The sequence below is a fragment of the Gossypium raimondii genome, chromosome 11 (assembly GCF_025698545.1).
Source record: "Gossypium raimondii isolate GPD5lz chromosome 11, ASM2569854v1, whole genome shotgun sequence".
NCBI lineage: Eukaryota > Viridiplantae > Streptophyta > Magnoliopsida > Malvales > Malvaceae > Gossypium > Gossypium raimondii.
The window spans coordinates 24,972,652-24,984,031 of NC_068575.1; the positions used below are offsets into that span (position 1 = coordinate 24,972,652).

Consider the following 11,380-nt stretch of genomic DNA (forward strand, 5'->3'; position numbering starts at 1 on the left):
GTTCAAGTGCTTCAACCAATGGGATGTTGATATGAATTTTCTTGAGTGCGTCTAGGAACTTCTTGAATTGAATTTCCTGCTTCTACTTCGAAAGTTTTTGAGGGTAGGGTGGTGGAGGCTTCTTTACTGGAACTGGTTGATTCATCTTCTGTGGCAATTCTGTATCTAACGAAGTTCTTACTTTATCAAAATTAGCTAGTTCAAAAGTTACCTTATTGGATTTTGTAGATTCAGGTTTAGGTGAAACTGGAATTTCAACACTCGGTTGAACTTCCTCTGAGCCTTGAACATCAGCTAACTCCTTTTTAACTTTAATGGTGTTGGGCTCTAATGTCTTTTCGCTCCTTAATGTCAACGCTTTACAATGCTCTTTCCTTGGATTTATTAAATTCTCCATATCACTAGGTAAAGCACCTTGTGGTCGATTTCTGATTTCAGTTGCAAGTTGGCCCATTTGATTCTCAAAATTCCTTAGAGTGGCATCATTTTTTGCCATGTATGCCTTCAATAGGTTCTCTAAACTATTGGACGGTTCAGCCTGGATTGGTTTCTGAACTTGTTGGGGGAAACCAAGTGGCTGGGTCAGTCTAGGTTGGGCGTAAGTGTTACTGGTTCCAGCCCCTTGGTTACTCCAGGAAAAATTTGGGTGGTTTCACCATGATGGGTTATAAAAATTGGACTGCAGTCCTTGCCTTCCTCAATTTTGGTTTTGGTTACCCATATAATACACGGATTCTGGGTTCGATAGACATTCTTCAAACAAATTCCCTTCCCCATAATAGACACAGGCTACATTTTCAAATTGATTCGGTGGCTGTGCTACAAAACTATTAGACCCATTAGTGGTAAGATTTTTAAGCATTGAGGATATTGAGGATACCTGAGATACAAGTGAAGTAAGAGCGTCTACTTCATGTATTCCAGCGACTTGTCTTCCTGATGCTGCTCGATTGGTTGGCCATTGATAATTGTTGCTGGTAATCCTCTTAATGATTTCATAAGCCTCATTATAAGACTTAGAAAGGAGAGCACCATTAGCAGAAGCGTCCACTACCATCCTCGTGTGGGCATTGAGACCATTATAAAACGTCTCAAGTTGGATGCAATGTTGGAATCTGTGATGAGGACACTTCCGTAATAATTCTTTGTACCTTTCCCATGCCTCATATAAGGACTCATCATCCATTTGTTGGAAAGCAGTGATCTCGTTCTCAACTTAGCATTCTTGCTAGGCGGGAAATACTTCATGAGGAATCTTTCTGCTAACTCTTGCCATGTGGAAATTAAATTTGGTAGCAATGAGTTCAACCAAGCTTGAGCTATGTCCTTTAGTGAATATGGGAACAACTTCAATTGTAATGCATGTTCGGGTACTTCGGCTAACTTGAAACAATCGCTCACCTCCATGAACAATCTTAAGTGCAGGTGTAGATCTTTGGTAGGCATTCCACTGAATTGGCCCACTATCTGAAGCATCTAGAACAAGACTAGCTTCAGCTCGAACTGTTGTGCCTCGATTTCGGGTCTCCTAATACCCGGATTAAGATCATGAAACACTGGCATGGCATACTGTCTTAGAGCTCTATTCCTATCATCAGCAATAAGAATAGGATTTTGAGCAGGGTTTGCCCCATTTCCTTGATTCAAATTTTCAAGGTTCATCTCTTCGATCCTTCTCTGACTTGCTTGTCTTCTTTGCTGTCAAAAAGTTCTTTCAATCTTAGAGTCTACAGAGAGTAAATTAATTCGGCCAAACTCATAAACACCTGAAATAAACACAGAAAAATTAATTAAGTTAAAATTGAACAGGAAAATAAGCCAAAATGCAAAATTCACAAATTCACAAATAATGACTTTTTAAAACAATTTCTGGCAATGGCACCAAAAACTTGGAATGACAGAAATGTGAAAGTTTACACAATCGTAACAAGTAATAAAGTGACAAGTAAATGTTGAGTTATCGTATCCACAGGGACTGTGAAAAGAATTATTTATGAATGCAATTTTAAAAACACTTTGGTGAAGAAAAATATTTTGATTTGAAAAAGTGATTAAAAACTAGGATTTAACAAAGTAGAATAAATAAAAATAAAATAAAAGTTCCAATGCATGATTTCAAAAGATGATTTTAATCAAGTTGACAAAATTGTGTTAGATTAATTACATTTCTTAACGTAGAATTATTAAACTCATGTTTATGTTGTTACAAATAAATTCAGAGCAACTCGGTAATTTGCTAATTTATGAACATACTTACCTACCAAAATCCATTTATCTCTTGACTATATCTCTATGTCAATTCAACATATTAAATAGATTTTAATAAGCAAATGTGTTAATGCACATACATATGAAATTAAAAAAATCTCTTGTACATATCTCTATGCCAATTCAAACAATTAGGTCAATCTCATAAGCACATAAAAGATTACGTGAGGTAACAAAGTAATTCTACCTTGAAATAGTTGAATCACAATAATCTTGCAAGTTATGCAAGGCTAATGTATCACTAGATACCGTTGCTAATTTAACCCTCAGCTACCTTAGATGATTAAACATGCACTAATTAAGTACCGTGTCAATTAATTACAATTTCAATACTTTTAAATAATTAATTCATTATTTACCTTACAATTGTAGTGCAAGAATAACTTAGTCATTCGTTTTACTTAATCAAACATCTTACCCAGGCCTATAACAACACAAACACAACTTTAATAAATTAAGTAGATGAAATGCAATCAACCTAACACGAATTAAATTGAAGCCATATTAATTAAATTAAACATATCAACATCACAAATATTCATAGACATATTCATCATAACAACAACAAAATTAAAAGAATAGGGAACAAGCATCAAATCCAGTGTTTCTCCAAGGCTTGACTAGTTTGCTCCGCTCTTCCTTCTCCGCTTGTTCTTGTTGGACCAAGGCTTCCATGAAAACTTGAATGCTACTCCAAATGGTGGTTTAAGGACTATTTTTAAGAGGTGAAATCGACAAGGGAATAGGGGAAGAAAATGAAAACAATGGAAGGGAATGAAGAAAGAAAAATGATAGATAAGTGAAGAGATGAATGGGTTTGAGATGATTTTGAAGTGAGCAGCCAATGGGAGTATTTATAGGTTGAGAAGGCTGCTAAAAATAGCCAAAATTAGCAGCCAAAGACTCCCCCCATGGTTGGCCACACATGTGGCATGTTTGATGATTTCAAACATGCTATTTTAAGGTAGGGGCAAATCCAAGAAGGCATAAATAGTGGAGGGGTTTGAATGCAATTTGAAGGAGTCTTCAAGGGCCATTTTGCAAGCCAAATAATCAGCCAAGCAAGCTCATTGGGTCAGCATATGGGACGGTTTTAGGCTGCCTAGTGCTCGGTTGGATCAGTTTTCTCGGTTCAGCTCAACTGGGTCATTTTTCATAATTAATTAATAATAATTTATTTAACCCAAATTAAATTAGATCAACATTAAAATTAATTATATTATGAATTAATACACATGATTTGGATTGTCTTAGGCTGAAAAATTAATTCACCTTGATGCTTCAAATTACTTCTCAGTTTTGTGCTTCTAACAGTGTCTGCCGAGCTGTTTTTCGCCCTTTATGCAAATCTGTCGAAAATGATCAAAATTTATTATAAAATTAAGTAAAATTCAACATGTTCATAATTTAAGTGCAATTTAATTATTTTACAATAATTAAATATTTTTCGATAAGAATTTTATCGAAACTACATGAATTTGAGTTAAAAAGGGCATGAAAAAGTGCGTAAATTTTCGTGTTTCCGTACGCCTAATTCCTAACCTTTAAATTACACTAAAATGCACAGTTCATGGTATCGACATTTTTTGTCATCTTTTAGGCAGTTTTCACAAAATTCATTAAAACATGATAAATCATTAACGAAACTTCAATAGAAGTTTAAATACCTCTCAATCACATTGAGACTATTAGAAAAACATTTTAAAATCACATTTTTACTTAAAATATAAATTTTACCATTTTCTAATTTTATTAAAATCTTGTTAATAATTCAATTTTAAGGACTAGATATCATGGAAAACTCATAAGGATTCATAATATTACCTTTGATGGAAGATGAAACTAGTTTTGACGCAAATCCAGAAAACTCATGTTTGGAAAATATGATGGATTTTTAGAGTTTTTGAGTGTTTTTTTCTTGGGGATTTATGAAGGTAATTGGCTTGGGGAAATTAGGAAATCAGTTTGGGAAGTAAAAACCAATGGAATAGCAAGGAAGAAAACCAGGGACGGCAAGCTTGGTGTTTGGAGAAAACCTATCGTGAAAACAAACCTAGGAATGGGGTTTTTAAGTTCAATTTTAAAAACTGGTAAAACTGCAGCATAAATGTTTACTATTTTGACTCTATTGCAATTCGGTCCATTTTCTAAAATTAAGGGTTTCTAGACCATATTTTCAAATTTTGATTTAATAGTTACAATGTCATAGTCGAATATAACTCTAGTTTACCATGCTATGAAATTTCGAGCACTCTAGAGCTAAAATTCTTAAAATACCCCTAAAACTCCTAGGCCCTATTTTGGAGTGTTACACTAAAAATAGCAGTAAAAAACCACTGTCTTTTGCATTCTTCTTTACACTAAGGGACGGTAACAAAGGGAAGAGAGGATCAAGCTAACTTCCTTGCTAAAATTAATAAGGAAGACTTAGTCTTCCACCAACCAAGGGACGGCACGAAGTATGGATGTTATAGGGGATACACTATAAATAGGGCATTCATCCATTCATGAAAGCACACAATCAGATCAAACACAACTTTTTCACAACATTCTTTGACATATTCTAAAGTGTTCTTGCCCTATTCATGGCTTGTTAAACACTTAGCTCAACAAAATAAGGCAATCACTTGCCGAAATGAGAGTATTTAATAGATTAACTTGAAGATGTTAAGGTGATTTTTAACCTAAATATGAGGAGGAAAGCCACCATGGAAAGCCGCAATGAGCAACCGCAGATAGCCCCATGCATTCAACTATTTACTCTTTGCATTCTGAAATGGCCGTGGATAGCCCCCTTCGACCACTATTTCTTACCCTTCTCTTTTCTATTAAATTATTATTTTCTATGTTGGGAGACAAGATTGCATCTCATCTTTATATTTTTAGTTTAATATGATATGACTTAATTTTGTTTATTCAAAATGGATATGAATCTTGATTTGAGTTCATTAGATGTTTGTTTCTTAAATATTCTGTGCAAATGATTATTCCATTCATTTAGGTTTAAATCATGTTTATACTTGTGAATGTATGGCCAACATTTGTAAGTTACTGAATTAACTGCTTAATCTAGGAGGAGGTAATAGTTAATAGACATAAAACCTAAATGGTGTATATCATGTTGATTTTGGAAGATAATTGTTGTATGCATAAACTATGTAAATGCCTGGGAGGGTGATTTCTAAGTTAGTTTTTTTACATAGGGATATGCTAATTAACTTAGGAACATAATAGGAATTTGGGAGAAGCCTATGTTTTAATTAAAATGGGTTTAATGAATTTTCATATTGTTACTAATCTCTTGTAATATTCTTTTATGACTACTAATGAATTTTTTAAGTAAAATATTTTATTTTAGTTTATTCATGTTGTATTATATTATGCCTTGTGTTTATTTCTTGTTGTGGTCATTTTCGCAATGTATATTGTTTTGTTTTGTGGGTATTTGAACATTGATTTCATCCTTTAATATAAATCGAAACATTCCATCAAAATATTTGTCTTTATCTTATTTAACCAAATTGATTAAAAATTAACTTGTAAATAATTACCACACAGTACGATAACTCTTTTACTTACTACTTATTACTTGTACGATCGTGCACACTTGCATGTAATCACACGTCGATAGACTCCTCTATTACATAGGTGGATAAAAGAGTCTAAGTACAACACTCTGATCCGGTCGATTTCTGTTGCATGTTTATATAAAGATGGCTTGATCGTGACTTTTAATAATAGTATTGAAATATTTAAAAATCGCAAACTTATCCGTGACTTTTGGATTGAGCAAAACGTCGGTGACCCTTTTATTTATAAACGTATTGGGGATGGAAAGGTTGGTGTGAACCTGGTTACAAGTTTAGAACTTGATTAACGATTTGATTGCCTGATCGTCTAAATAGATACTTTCTCAAAAAAAATGGGAAGTAAGCTTAGAAATTTGGAATGTACTTAGGTTAATGGAATAAAAGAACGGAATGGATAAAATTGATAAAATGAAACTTGATCCAGAAATGAACCAACACTATATAACAGTGTGACTTGATTTCTACAAAGCAAAGTTAAGTCTTAACAAATTGGTTTTGATAGAAAGATCGTGACCTACTATCTATAATGAGATAGGAACAAAAAATATAGGGTGACCGCCACACTTTGGAATGGGTAGAGAAGGCAAGTGATAAGATCGATTGTTGAACACTACAAGAATGTAAGTTCTTGATAAGTTCGATTTTAGTTTTGAAAAGAACAAAGAGTATATACTCAGTTTTAACTTCAAAGATGGTTTATCAACCTTACAAAGTGTCCTAGGTCGAATATTTATAGGCTTTCAAAATGCCCCCTCAAATCTAGCCGTACATGTATCTCCTAGGTACAAAGTACTTTTCAAATTACATTTAATGCTTAAAATTCATCATTCAATCCCCATTGGTTTCGTCTATGCATCCTTAGCCTTTAAGTAATGTTTGTTCATCTTTAAGCAATTAATTTGCTAGAAAATTCATGCACATGCATCCAAAATGAATGGCCCCTTCATGCACTCTTTAATCGGTTGAATATTCATGCATGGAAAAGGGAGGAGAATTAGCCTTTGAGTTGCTAGTTCATGAACAAATCATCTTCAATTTTGACCATCAAAATGTCTTCATGAATCAGCATTTAAGTGACCAAAAATTCCATGCATCTTCAAGTAGCTAAATGGCCTTTGGATCATCACTTGAATGGTCACATTTTTCCCCAAGCTGATCTGCCATTGGTGTTCCTTTAGGAGACAATAAACAAACTTTAGGACACTTTAAATATGATAATAAAGTTGTAATAAAATTGGACAATTTTAATAGCTAAATTAAAAACATATTTAAAATGAAATTAAAGTAACTAAATAGACTAATAACTAATTTAACTAAAAACCACCAGAATTAAAGTTTAGCAATCATGAGTTGAAGTAAAATTAAATAAAAGGAACACAAGCTGTGAGAAAGTAACTAATCTTTTTATATTTAATTCATCCCGTGCAATAAGTTGCATGGACTCGAATCCTTAACCAAAGCCAAATAGTTAGTAAATGGATTGGGTTCAGCCCATAAATGTTGAATTAGGCCCATGAACGACTCCTTTATTTTAACTTTGGGTCCCCCTCACGTTTTGGCAAATCTCTAGTTCTTCTACCCAAATCACATAACGTGCCCGAGGTCACGTCAAAGATGGTCTTTCTCGTTTTATATGTCAATGACATCCTACTCATTGAGAATGATGTAGAGACATTGTCATCGGTTAAACTGTAGTTAACTCAATAGTTTAGCATGAATGACTTGGGAAAAGCTAATTTTGTTATTGGTATTCGAATCTTAAGATATTGAAAGAACAAAGTGATAACACTATCGCATGCTTCATACATATACAATATATTGGAACGTTATGCAATGACCGGTTTGAAGAAGGGAAAACAACCTTCTGTATCGGGATTTCATCTCTATTTGAAGGATTGTCCTAAGGCAGCGAAAGAAAGAAAGAATATGAGAAAGGTTCCTAATGCTTTGACAGTAGGAAATTCATGTATGTTATGTTGTGCACATGTCTAGATGTTTGTTTCGTAGTGGGGTTGGTGAGTCGATATCATACAAATCCAAGATTAAAACACTCGCAAGCAATTAAACATATACTCAAGTATTTACGAAGAACGAGAGATTATATGCATATGTATTCCAGAGGAGATCTTACTCCTATTAGATATACTAATTCTGATTTTCAAACGTGTTGCAATTCAAGGAAACCATTATCAGGATGTGTTTTTGTCCTATGCGGTGGGTCCATTATGTGGAGAAGTGTAAAGTAGAGTTGTACTATTAACTCTACTATGGAGGTCGAATATGTGGCTGTTTCTGAGGCTACCAAAGAAGCAACATGGCTTCGAAAGTTCCTTACAGATCTTGAAGTCATTCTTGGTATGGAAAAAGATATCACACTATATTGTGGTAATAATATGGCGATAGCTAATACTAAGGAGACAAGAAACCACAAGAGGACAAAACATATTGATCAGAAGTATCATAACATAAAAGGAGATAGTTGTAGACGGAATTATAGATATAGTAAAGGTCGCATCCAAGGACAACCTTGTGGACTTGTTTACCAAGACTCTACTAGCTAGGAGTTTTGAGAAACACATGGAGAGCATGTGAATGCAGAATATGACTCATCTACTTCACTAGGGCAAGTGGGAGACTATTAGATCTAATGCCTTTAATGTAGTATATTTGTTTGTAAACTCGTAATTTTTTCGAATAGATTAGTTAATAAAATAATTCATGGATTACATTAACATACTTTGTATAATTGTCCTCATTTGGTCTTTGCATGAAAAGAAAAATAAAAGTAAATATTGGCTTACTGGTGGCCTAATGCTTAAACTAATACTAAGTGATCTTACGTGGTTGGATCGTAATATGGAAAGAAAACTTATATTAGTAGACGAACCTAAACATGTCTTTAGTCTAAATGGAATTGAGCAAACCGATTGAAAGACTAATGTTCAATCTATCAAGTCCAATTGAGGAGATGCCTTGTCTTGGGCATTAGAGTAGATAACTTCCAGAAGATAGAGACATAGATGTGACTGACTGGATTGACAGCACACCAGACTAGACCCAAGAAGAATAGATCCTGAGTCCATTTATGGATTTATTCACTTGTGACATTCATGGTGTGGCATACTTAAATCCTGAGTGGATGACAGATTATATATGCGTGACTCGTATACTTTGATGTAAGTAAAAGCCTATGTTCAAATAGATAAGGAACCAAAAGCTGGTGCGTTGGGTATACAACTTCTGCAATATGTAGTGTCATTACAACAATAGAATTCATAGCTTGAGACATGGGTAAATGATATCCTCTCATTGGCATTACATAGTTGATAAAAAGTAAATGTGACCACAGGTCGTTCGTCTTTGTGATGAATGGTTTGATTACTATTTAATAGTAATTGACTTTTCATGAAGGAAAATGTTATGGTTACAATGAGATAAAATAGGATCATTATGGGAGAACAGATTTATCCCAAAGAGATTAAGGATATCCTATGAGGGTAACACACTTATGACAAGGTCATTAGAGGAGCACCAATCAAGTTGCTTTCATAATGGTATGTCGTTAGGGAGAGCTCAGTGACGATACTATAGTGGAATGACTTCGTAACTAAATGAGCTTATAATTAATAAGCAAAAAGTTGGAACTTAATTATAAATCATTTGAGCCCTAATCGTATATATCCAATCAGTCCCTTTGCTAGCTTGTTGAAATCAGAAATGAATTGCATGCTAAATCAAATGAACATAAATGGATATAAATGGTAAGAATGGAGAAATGAGAAACATTTGGAAATAAATGTGGTTTTCTAAAATGAAAATGGTGTGGATATGAATTTATAGTTTTGAATTAAATAAAGTTCAAAATAAAAGTAAATTATTTGGTCATAGTAAATCCGTTGAATGTAAAAATATTAAATATATTTTCTCATAAATTCTTTTACGGTAAAGTCATCATGATCTTAACGAAATTATAATTGGATGGTGAAAATTATTTAATTGGGAATTTAATTTATTTAAGATATTTATTTTGTAAAATAGAAAAAAAATATCAGGTTGGATCAATTTATAAAGTACTGAGTTAAAAGTCTAAGAAATACTTGTAATTGGACTTGATATGTGTGAGGCTTAAAAGTCCCTCATGGTTAAGAGAGGGACGACAAACCCTAGTTAAACAAACTAGGGTTGTCGCCTCACCTACTCCTAGTCAGACTAGGAATACGTTTTTCTATTGAAATAGACTTCTAGTGAGAGTTTATTCTCTAATTATTAAATTTATTTTCTTGAATAACAATTCTATCAAATTCTATTGAGAAGAGATTTTGCTTTCACACTAAAAATAACAAAAAATCATTTCTGGTTTTGTGCTTAATTCGAATCGTTTGAGCCCACACTCAAAGCAATTTGTGATACAAAAACAGCAGATAAGGTCATTTGGTTGAAAGTCAAGAATGACAAGGACTCATCTAGCTGAAAACATATTTACAATTTGGTAAAGGGTTTATTGTTATAAATATCACAAATCAGCTTAGTTTTTAAAATTTTTATTTTTTACTTCACAAGAAAATCGTTTTTGAGCAGAATTTTTTTCAACATCTAATCCCTCGGCTTGATCCAATGCACAAGTTCGGTTTGCTAGGCTTGTGATTGAAGCTTGCTTTGTCTAGGTTGGACCTTCTTTTTTCAAGTTATTTATGTGGTTTTATTTCTGTTAACATTTTGTTACTTTCTTTACTAGGGGTTTTGGCTTTCGATGCTAGATGCTAAAGCCTTGTTCACAATGAAGTCAATTTCGTACCGATGGAAATGTCTCATTTTGGTAGTATACTAAAACAATAAATTCTAGTTTTTATTTCAATTAAAATTTTAGTTAGTACAGGTTGTAGCAATGCATTTCGATCTATACTAGTGTGTATTGACGCATATGGGTTGATATAAGATTTTAAAATTTTAAATTAATTTTAATATTTTTATCTTAATTATTTTAATTTTTATAATTGTATTTAAAAATAAAATATAATATTTAAGTTGGTTGAAAATAATTAATAATTTTAAAATCAATATATCATATAAATATATTTATAGGAATATAATTGATATATATATTTGAGATTATATAATATTTAAAAATATCGATAAATTATATTAATATATACCAAATGTCAAGACAAATTCGATGAGTTATTGGATATCCTTCTTACTCTTTCTCTGTAATGTTGTTTTTTCTTTTGAAAATAAAAAAGGATTCCTAACATTCAGAGAGCTTGTTTTGTGTTGAAAATCAAAATGAAAAGACAAATCAAATCTGTTAGGAGAACAGATTTGAGCTACCCAGCCTCTACCTTTTGATTTGCAGCCATCTCTTCATTTTTGTCTTGTTTCCATTCCCAGATTTCTTTGTTTCCATCCATTTGCTTCTTCTCCATTGACTCCGTTATCTTTTTCTTTTTCTTTTTTTCCCAATTATTAAATCTAAAAAATAGAAAATATTTATAGATTACATGTAAAGATAAGCAAGAAAATTA

General features: G+C 32.8%; 1 non-coding gene across 1 annotated transcript; it reads left to right on the forward strand.

The window, feature by feature from the left end:
* The first annotated feature begins 1,112 nt into the window (after positions 1 to 1,112).
* LOC128035212 (small nucleolar RNA R71) lies at positions 1,113 to 1,217 on the forward strand. The gene has a single exon (XR_008191612.1). It is a non-coding gene; the product is annotated as a small nucleolar RNA R71 (small nucleolar RNA).
* The last annotated feature ends 10,163 nt before the right edge of the window (positions 1,218 to 11,380 follow it).